The following is an 11,671-nucleotide window of genomic DNA, read 5'->3' as shown; positions in this document are numbered from 1 at the left end:
TGTAGACTCTCCGGTGTCCAAATGCACCCGGGCGATGTTTTCGTACGCAGCCAAGTAGCGCGGTTTTCGCAAAGATCCTTTCGGAATAAAACGGGAAGAAAAATTCGGTATCCTTTTTTTAACTCCAACTTTTTAAGTTGAATTTACGAAAATTTCGGTATCTCTTTTTCATTTAACTTAAATTTCAACCCAAAACATATTCCCGATTATTATATCTGCGACCTCTTCCCATCTCGCTCCTACTCTCGATTCCCTGGCGACAAAGAGTCTCTCGGTTTCGAGTGAGGGAATAAACGAAACTCACTTTTACACCGCGTTGTACACGAGACAACCATATCGACGATCCCGTCGAGTGTCTCGTTGGGGCCAGGCGATTTGTAAACCCCCCGTAGATCACGAGCGCTCCCCTTGACCCACTCGATAAATCGCGAGCGGCGGGAAAAACGAAATCTGCGCGACACACCGGCGAAGTTCCGCGGTTGGTCTTGTCTACTTGGCGCCGCGTTAGGCTGAATCTACAACGGTTCTCGGGGTCTCGGACACGTCTCGGTGATTCGCAATAAGAATCGTGCCTTGGTCTGTCCCCTCTCCCCCGTTCCCAAACACTCCGTGTACGCCGACACGGCCGATTTTCGACGGCCACGACGAGTCTCAGGCTCTCGCGCGGTCTCCGAAACGCTATAGGGACCCTGTAATCAGAGACCGGGCGTAATGCGGGGTCTACAGTGCGAGTCGCAGAGTCGCAGTCGTAAGAATAATCGACCATGATTGGTCAATTCTTATGTGCCTGACGGAATTGACCAATCGCAGTCGATTATTCTTACGACTGCGACTCTGCGACTCTCATTGCAGACCCAGCATAAGAGTTCGTCAAATTCCCGCGAGTGAGAGAGGAACGTAGGGTTATCTCACTCGCGGGAATTTGACGAACTCTTACGGCCAGCCTCTGATCACAGGGTCTCCACGAAGAGCTCCATTGCGTTCTCCCCGTTAATTGAGAAAGCGAGTCCGCAGTTGGGCGACAAAAGCACGCGGGTCGCGTCGATGGCCGCCGCGGGACAAAGGGGGGTGCGAGATCCCCCCCGTCGAAGGGGACGCGAGTCCACCCTCGCTGAGGGCGATCGATATGCGGAGAGCGCGGTTTTCAGGAGAGAAAAATCGCCCGACGGACGCGAGAGCGTCTCCCCCCGCGCCCGCAGAAATTAGCAATGGCGGTCACGCCTGCGGACGGCAGGTGGTTTTACACATGTATGTATTATCCCCCGGAGGGGGAGGAAAGAAGCGTGGAGAAAAATAAAATATCCTTTCCGCGCAGCTCGCGCTTTAATTGCTCATTATCAAGTCTCCCCCAGCGCTCCCTCCTTCGCGATGTAATTACTACACCTTATTTACTAATGGCGTTGCCGCCGGATATCATAGTTGATCGCGGCTACGCGCTAGGGGCGTCGCAGGGCCCGCAAACGGGAACGGCTCGACGCGCGGCTCCGCACATTGTCGTAGGCCATGCGCGAAGCGTAAATTTGCATAAATATGGGGGTCCTGGCTAATGGGATATCCAACACGGGGTGGCACGGCGATAAGCGCGTCTCGCTCTTCCTCCCTCTCTCTCTCTCTCTCTCGCTTTCCTTCGCTTTCTCCCCGACGTCCGCTTTATAGCGCGCTGCGCCCTTTTACGGACGCCTTTATTCAACGCGGGACCTTGGATAATTTCGCCCTCGTTAGCGATAATTAGTCACCGGCCGGCACAATCGTTGTTGCGCCGACGAGCTCGCGAGTCGCGCGGAATCGCTCGTTTCGCGACCGAGCGTTACGCCGCTGCCGCGACTATGAATCTAACGAGGATCATAGATAGACCCTAAGTGGTCTTGTTAACCTCGTTCCAAATGATAAACGCCAGGATGAAAATTTTTTCCCTCCCTAATCGAGAGCGCGCCGATCATCGGTGAATCCGCGAGAGAGATCTGCGGTCCGATCGCCGTTCGATGGGATACAGGGATCCACAGAATCTGCTGTTTCGCCATCGTTCGCATAGAATATATTAGTTAAACGGTCACACGAAATGACGGCCGGCAGGCCGGCGGATTCTCTGCTCAATTATTTCCGTCGGCGAGATTTGCAGCGGACACCTCGCGAAATCCGTTCTCGATATCTGGGGCTCGATTCTTGAATGCATTCGAAGGGGAAACGCACGCGAAAATTCTGCTCTTACAGAAAATCCGTACAGCACACAAATGTTGAATCGACATCTCGGAAACGTTTCGTTACAACGTTGCAAATGTAGATTCAACGTTGAAGAGATGTCGCAGAAACGTCTAATGTCCGCTGAATTGCGATGTCTTGTAAACGTTACGATTCAACACTCGGAAAATATTGTTAAATTATATTGAGTTAACATTGGTCGCGTTTGGCAGGATATTTTTTACAACTGCTGAAATTGAAAATTATTCTACTGAAATAATAATCCAATCTTATAGCTCGGAAAATTTCTGACCGTTGCAAAAATATTATACATATATATATTTCATAATTATACATTTTTCAAGTAACTATTTCAGTGTCAAAAAATAATAATTTGTTCAAGATTGTTTTATACTTCAACATTGCAACGTTTCAGCAACATTATTTTAACTTTCTGCGCTGTATGGGAAGCTGATTGGCTACCGCGCACGGTTTTTAACCGAGGGGGAAACCGCTGACCAAAATCTTATACACCAATGCCCATTAATGCCCAGTGGGCATTACTTAATCCTATTTTTGTCCTATTTATCTTGTATTATCTTATTTTATCTTTATAATTCCCCAGCAATGGCCAAAAAGTGCCTAGTAATGTCCAGTAATGCCGCAAATCTGTACACCACATTGCCGTCAGCGGTTTACCCCTCGTTCTTAACCAATCGACTTTCGACTTTTCCGTGAGAGCGGGATCGTCGCATACGTTTCTCTCTCGAGTGAATTAAAGAATCGAGCCTCTGGAGTTCTACTCCCGCAACGTTCTCGCGACAGAAATGGCCTGTCTCGTGGCCCGCCGATAAATCTCGCGAGCGTCGCAGCAAAAAGAATCTTGAAATTTATTGGACGCATCATGCTTCGTCGTGTCGCTGCTCGAGAATAACGCGAGATAAAAGAAACCACGTGACGCGAGACACGAATAAACGTGGCGTTCATTTGACGTTTGTCAAATAAGTGCGGAATTAGACAGATTTCCTCGATTCCTCTTTATTACGCAAAACAAGGAGAGACACGCGTCGTGGACGGAGCCTACGACTCCTCGGTAAATTCCTACCTCTGTGAAAATGACTCGCGTTAACGTTTCTGCCAATCTAATAAAGAAAACTGAGGCCCGGTTTCGCCAGCGTCGCTTCGAGCTTAGTTTCACTCGTTCATTAACTTGCGTGTAATTTATCACTGGCGAAGAAAATATCAATCATGAATATAAGAAATGCTTTCGCGCTCCTCAGGGTGATAATAAACATTGCCGTGTGTAACAAACTCCGATATCGCAAGGCAGATACCGTAAAAAGTTGCGGCCGGGAAATAAATTTGTTACATGTACGAAAAACACAGATTAAGCATCCCACGATCAACAATATATAATAATCTCCTTCAGTATCACCGAGTTTTCTACCAAATGTAAAAAGTTCATATATATTTAATTTCTCGCAGTCTCATATCAAACGTGTACTTACGTTTCGTAGCATGGTTGACCAAATCTCGTGACATAACTGGCCTCGTGGGACGATCCAGACTTCGTAGCACTTTGTAGCACTTCGTAGCACTTTCTATAACACCTCAGTATTAATCACACGCGAAACACGAAAAATATACGATTGCACGAAGTCACTATTTGCACTCGGAATTCCTTGTGAATTTTTCCGATCGCACGAATTTCAATCAACAGAAATCGCCGATGTACAATTAAACTGTCGACGAGTAAGTATTACAATTAACCACGGGTGAGATTAATATTCAATTCATCGATTAAACGTGTCGCGATGAAATTCGACTCAAAGTTATATCTGTACAATACAATATTTCTCTCGATGTAACACATGAAATACTCGGTATGCATACAATAACGTGAAATTCTTGCAATCTAATATACATATTGCATGTTTAGGATAAAAAATATCCCGAATGTATTTATTAACGATCTCTTAAAAGTAAATCAAATCTGCAAAAATTTTACATAAATTTTACGTACAAACTTAACAAACGCATAACAACTTCCACCTTATAATATGCATCCGATTACAAATATAATTATATTTTATAGTAATGACAGTTATAATTTTATCTATCTTTTTAATCATCGAGTTATGTCCCCCCGTCCCTGCCTATCCGAATCCCTACCTACCCGTATTCCGCTGTATAGTCCTATCCATTTTCTTGCCTATCCGCGTTTTTGTTAATAAACCTACAAGCCTTTTGTTAAAACCGCGACGCGATTTATAAGAGGTCCGATTTGGGGCTGTACGCGCGCGATTGGGATTTAATAGGGGTCTTTGTAATCTCGCACGTATGCGAGAATGTGTAAGAGAAGATAAGAATTTATAACCCACCCGAATTTTGACACATAAAAAGAAATCAACTTATTTCACACATCACCTTACTTACATACTCCAACGGAGTGGCCAATATTGACCACTTACCCCGTTGTATACAGTCTTCTTTCGTTGGGCCAGATTGGACACACCTTTCGTTGCTCCTGGCCATAACAGTCTGGTCATTTCGACCAGAGATCAGGAAGGAAGAAAATTCCTTCCATAGTCGGTTTATCACCGACAGATATTTCGTACGTTTCGGACGTATATGCGAGCCGTCGATCGTATCGAAATGCGCGACCGCGAGAAGTTAATTAAAGAAGAAAATTAAGTGAAAAAATTATAAAACTCTTCAAATATATTTTTACTTCCGTTATTTATTCGAGAATAGATAATGACTCTTCGTGACTCGATGTTTAAATTCAAAGTTCAAGTATACATATATTATATGTACGTAGAAAAAAAACAATTTACTTCGCATTGTATTTATTTTAATGATATTCTGCGATGAATTAAAATTTACAATATGAATGAAACTTAACAATTAATAACTTGTTGAAAATTTGCTGAAAAACCGCAAAGGCCGACCGCGAAAATACGAAGATGCGTGTAACTATGCATGTATTCATGCGAGACGCATCTTGAAAGTGAATCGCGGGACACACATACAGAATAAATGACGTGAGATCCAGAGAAAAGCAACTTTCCGCACGATAGATAGACCGACAATTGAACATTTTAGTTTATCAACAATCTCAAATAACGTATGAAAATAATATAAATCCTGGCTGGGGTAATATTTTTCGCAATAAGAAGTTTAATTGCCAGATACGGTCAATAAAAATCACTGATGTTACTAATTTATTAATTACTTCTGGCGACTTTTAAGAATATTCTTACTAGTTGAAAATAATATAAAGTTTCAACGGTCTCGACAAGATATTAGATCTCACGTCATAGTTTTTAACTTTATATACATGTATAAATTTGCTACTGAAAAATGGATAGAATATGTTACAAGGGATTAGCTCGACGAATAAATTAATAATATTCGTCATATTTTGCTTGAAAATGTGTGACGTGCAGCAACCGAGCGCACCCAAACCTCCACAATCAAAATCGCAATTATTCCCCTTCGACAAATGAAATATATTAAAGTGAACATGAAATTATATTATAATCTATCCATATTTTGGTAATGAATCTCCAGAATATATCAGTCTATGGTCTACATTCTACACACAGAAAAATATTATTGTACAGTCAAGAAAAGTAATTACTCAGTTTATTTTATTCCGTTTAAGTAATAGTTTGCTTCAACAGAGGATATTTTCTTAATAATAGTTTTAAGATATACTTGTTACTAGTCTTAGAAAAGCTTGCCATCTTATACTCAAAGAAAGAACTTATTCTTCTTTAAAGAAAAATTATAAAACTTATTGAATTCCGTATGCTTCTTTTAATAAAATCAGAAGAAACAAAATTGTTTTGCTTCCAATAATTATATGTATTCTTGTTTCAAGTACTAGACTTACTAATTGTAAGAACCAGAATATGTTTTGAGTAAATATAACACTCGCGACGACATTATGATAGATTTGCGGATATATAAACTTATCAAATATTTTTCTGTGTGTACGATCTACGAGATTCGTTACCGCAAAAAAAACTACTCACTCACCGACCGACGCGCAGCAGCGGAGTTGATTACGTTGATTCTGTAACACAAATGTACAATTCGTTAAAGCAATGTTCAATGTGAAAACCAATATTGTAAAATATATTTGCAAAATATATAGTCGCATGAGTAACTCTTATGCGTATCAAACTTTATTCGATTCGATGTTCAAGTGATTAACGCGCGAGAGATTTTTCGCGAAAGAACTTCACGAGAATGAACTTTTATGAAATATCAAGTGGTTGCTTGTTCTCGAATTATCATTTTGACATTATCGAATTTTGAAAGGGAACGACTAAAAGAGAAACTGTGAAAGAGATTACTTTTACACAAAATGAAAAATGGCATTTACCTTAAAGTTGCTCCGCCGGTGCCTGATGCCGTTTCCAGGCCTGCTCCTCCTCTCAGATTGGTCCTCTGGCACACTCGCGAAGGCACAAAGATCGTTCGCGCGATTTTACACTCCCGTAAAGCCCACCATGTGAGAGCATATATTTTGTTCCGTCAAGTTCGCCTCCACTTCGAGTCGGCGAGTATTATACGAAAAACTGCCAAATTTCGGAAGTGATCGACAGGAACGGACGTTTGACAAATACTTGCTTCTCAAATGGGCTTCAAAAAGTCTTTAGTCCGATTATTTTAAACGGCACTCCCGAACGCGACGAAAATGGAAATTTCACGCGCACTTTTGTATGTTTAATTGTTAAAGAGATTATTTCTTGGTACGCGATCGATGTATTACAAGTTTTCGTTATTATATTATCGATTCGTGTACTATCTCGCGCTTTTCATCTGAAAGCGATAAATGTTTCACTTAAACCGACGAAAATTTTCAAGCACTACGCGAAAGAGATTCATTCCAGTTTGATTATTGAAAAAAAGGCACTGTCACTCGTGGATGTAAGTATCGGAACTAATAATTTCACTATGTAATTCACTTATCGCTTTCTCTTCAAAATACGCGTGATATTCGTCTCGACGCACCGTAGAGATCAACAAATATGATCACGATAATTAGTTCGCGCACAATCGCGTTACGAAAAGCGACGCGAAGACACACGGAACATCCGACTGACCAGCATTTGTACGATTCCGTTAATGAAAGAAAAGTTTTTTGTCACCGGTAACAGAAGTCCTTTCTGAGGGTGCGAGCATCGTTCAAGGAAGCAATTATCGTCCGTAATTATTGGTCCGAGCAAGTGATTTCAAGTTAGCTGGCGCTCTGATCTCGGCTTTGATTCCTCGACGTACAGATCGCCATCGCGCGATGATATCGTTCACTGATTTTTCGCAGAGAAAAGATCGCGATTTCATTCCGCACTTGTGCGCGTACGCGAATCGAGAAAGAAAATACAATACGACTCGTTCGTTCAACTGTCGCCGCGCGAATGAACTTGCGTACGGCGTCGTAAACACCCGAGCGCGGATTCCAAGAAACACGTAACGTCACAGCCCGAGCTTTGATTCCAGGAAATGATCGTTGCGGCGTAAACAGCTCGGTCGCCGAGCGCCGATAAACAAAAAATTACATAGCGCCGTGAACGTCATCACCTCGTGACCGTGACCTCGGTCGAAAACGGTCTCTATTGTGTCGCATTATTCGGCGCGTATCAGTCGACCGAGTCGGATGTTCCGTTCCGCGTGTCTTCGCGTCGCTTTTCGTAACGCGATCGTCTCGTGCGAGAACTAATTATCGTGATCATATTCGTTGATCTCTACGGTGCGTCGAGACGAATATCACGCGTGCTTTGAAGAGAAAGCGATAAGTGAATTACATAGAGAAATTATTAGTTCCGATACTTACATCCACGAGTGACAGTGCCTTTTTTTCAATAATCGAACTGGAATGAATCTCTTTCGCGTAGTGCTTGAAAATTTTCGTCGGTTTAAGTGAAACATTTATCGCTTTCAGATGAAAAGCGCGAGATAGTACACGAATCGTCGGATAATATAATAACGAACACTTATAATGCATCGATCGCGTACCAAGAAATAATCTCCTTAACAAATAACATACAAAAGTGCGCGTAAAATTTCCATTTTCGTCGCGATCGGGAGTGCCGTTTAAAATAATCGGACTAAAGACTTTTCAAAGCCCATTTGAGAAGCAAGTATATTTGTCAAACGTCCGTTCCTGTCGATCACTTCCGAGATTTGGCAGTTTTTCGTATAATACTCGCCGACTCGAAGTGGAAGCGAACTTGACGGAACAAAGTACATGCTTTCACATGGTGGGCTTTACGGGAGTGTAAAATCGCGCGAACGATCTTTGTGCCTTCGCGAGTGTGCCAGAGGACCAATCTGAGAGGAGGAGCAGGCCTGGAAACGGCATCAGGCACCGGCGGAGCAACTTTAAGGTAAATGTCATTTTTCATTTTGTGTAAAAGTAATCTCTTTCCCAGTTTCTCTTTTAGTCGTTCCCTTTCATTATTCAATAATGTCAAAATGATAATTCGAGAACAAGCAACCACTTGATATTTCATAAAATTTCATTCTCGTGAAGTTCTTTCGCGAAAAATCTCTCGCGCGTTAATCACTTGAACATCGAATCGAATAAAGTTTGATACGCATAAGAATTACTCATGCGACTATATATTTTGCAAATATATTTTACAATATTGGTTTTCACATTGAACATTGCTTTAACGAATTGTACATTTGTGTTACAGAATCAACGTAATCAACTCCGCTGCTGCGCGTCGGTCGGTGAGTGAGTAGTTTTTTTTGCGTTAACGAATCTCGTACGTAGATCGTACACACAGAAAATATTTGATAAGTTTATATATCCGCAAATCTATCATAATGTCGTCGCAAGTGTTATATTTACTCAAAACATATTCTGGTTTTTAGTCTAGTACTTGAAACAAGAATACATATAATTATTTGAAGCAAAACAATTTTGTTTCTTCTGATTTTATTAAAAGAAGCATACGGAATTCTTCAATAAGTTTTATAATTTTCTTCAAAGAAGAATAAATTCTTTCTTTGAGTATAAGATGGCAAGTTTTTCTAAGACTAGTAACAATTATATCTTAAAACTATTATTAAGAAAATATTCTTTGTCGAAGCAAACTATTACTTAAACGGAATAAAATAAACTGAGTAATTACTTTTCTTGACTGTACAATAATATTTTTCTGTGTGTAGAATGTAGATCATAGACTGATATATTCTGGAGATTCATTACCAAAATATGGATAGATTATAACATAATTTCATGTTCACTTTAATATATTTCATTTGTCGACGGGGAATGATCACGATTTTGATTGTGGAGGTTTGGGTGCGCTCGGTTGCAGCACGTCACACATTTTCACACAAAATATGACGAATATTATTAATTTATTCGTCGAGCTAATATATAGCCTTTATAACATATTCTATCCATTTTTCAGTAGCAAATTTATACATGTACATAAAATTAAAAACTATGACGTGAGATCTAATCTTGTCGAGACCGCTGAAACTTTATATTATTTTCAACTAGTAAGAATATTCTTAAAAGTCGCCAGAAGTAATTAATAAATTAATAACATCAGTGATTTTTATTGACCGTATCTGGCAATTTTTTATTGCGAAATTAAAATTTTTATTGCGAAAAATATTACCCCAGCCAGGATTTATATTATTTTCATACGTTATTTGAGAATGTTGATTAACTAGAATGTTCAATTGTTGGTCTATCTCTCGTACGGAAAGTTGCTTGTCTCTGGATCTCACGTCATTTATTCTGTATGTCCCGCGATTCACTTTCAAGATGCGTCTTGCATCTTGAATACATGCATAGTTACACGCATCTTCGTATTTTCGCGGTCGGTCTTCGCGGTTTTTCAGCAAATTTTCAACAAGTTATTAATTGTTAAGTTTCATTCATATTGTAAATTTTAATTCATCGCAGAATATCATTAAAATAAATACAATGCGAAGTAAATTGTTTTTTTTCTACGTACATATAATATATATGTATACTTGAACTTTGAATTTAAAGATCGAGTCACGAAGAGTCATTATCTATTCTCGAATAAATAACGGAAGTAAAAATATATTTGAAGAGTTTTATACGGCAAATTTTTTCACTTAATTTTCTTCTTTAATTAACTTCTCGCGGTCGCGCATTTCGATACGATCGACGGCTCGCATATACGTCCGAAACGTACGAAATATCTGTCGGTGATAAACCGACTATGGAAGGAATTTTCTTCCTTCCTGATCTCTGGTCGAAATGACCAGACTGTTATGGCCAGGAGCAACGAAAGGTAGGTCCAATCTGGCCCAACGAAAAAAGACTGTATACAACGGGGTAAGTGGTCAATATTGGCCACTCCGTTGGAGTATGTAAGTAAGGTGATGTGTGAAATAAGTTGATTTCTTCTTGTGTGTCAAAATTCGGGTGGGTTATAAATTCTTATCTTCTCTTACACATTCTCGCATACGTGCGAGATTACAAAGACCCCTATTAAATCCCAATCGCGCGCGTACAGCCCCAAATCGGACCTCTTATAAATCGCGTCGCGGTTTTAACGAAAGACTTGTAGGTTTATTAGCAAAAACGCGGATAGGCAAGAAAATGGATAGGACTATACAGCGGAATACGGGTAGGTAGGGATTTGGATAGGCAGGGACGAGGGGATATAACTCGATGATTAAAAAGATAGGTAAAATTATAACTGCCATGTATTACTATTAATATATAATTATATTTGTAATCGGATGCATATTATAAAGTGGAAGTTGGCTTTAAGGCTTTCGCGGCTGTTGTCTTCTTTAGTCTTCATGGCTTCCGGATGGTTGCCGCGTCCGTTTGCAGTGTGGTGCCGACATTTCGCAGGCGTTGCAGTCTGCTTCATCAGGGCTGGGAGACTCTGATACCAAAGTGGAAGTTGTTATGCGTTTGTTAAGTTTGTTAAATTTACGTAAAATTTTTGCAGATTTGATTTACTTTTAAGAGATCGTTAATAAATACATTCGGGATATTTTTTATCCCAAATATGCAATATGTATATATTTTACATCGCAAGAATTTCACGTTATTGTATGCATACCGAGTATTTCATGTGTTACATCGAGAGAAATATTGTATTGTATAGATATATTTTTATTTTATAATGTAATTATTTCTTGTACAATATTGTATGCATTGTAAAGTAAGTTATAAGAAAAGTGAAGTAAATAATAAAATTGTCCAAAAATCACATTGTAAAGGAAAGAGGACCGCCGATCGAGATTGGCGGGGGTGGGTGAAGGGCCTCTTGTTTTCAGCAAATAATATTTTAATTTGATTGAACTTACATATATTCTTTTAATCTATACATTTTCCTTTACAATTTGATTTTTCGTTTGCCCGTTAATACAAAATGTTATATAGTCATTTTCCGAAGAGTTCTAGGCAGTGGCAAGTCTCCGTTACTTTATAAAAATTCATAATCCCCGAAAAATCCATTTCTAAGCAGAT

This window comes from Vollenhovia emeryi, unplaced genomic scaffold (genome assembly GCF_000949405.1).
Source record: "Vollenhovia emeryi isolate VEMERY1.0 unplaced genomic scaffold, V.emery_V1.0 DF939191.1, whole genome shotgun sequence".
In the NCBI taxonomy this organism is placed as follows: Eukaryota; Metazoa; Arthropoda; class Insecta; order Hymenoptera; family Formicidae; genus Vollenhovia; species Vollenhovia emeryi.
The sequence above is the reverse complement of the archived record's forward strand: the minus strand, read 5'-3'. Positions refer to the sequence as shown.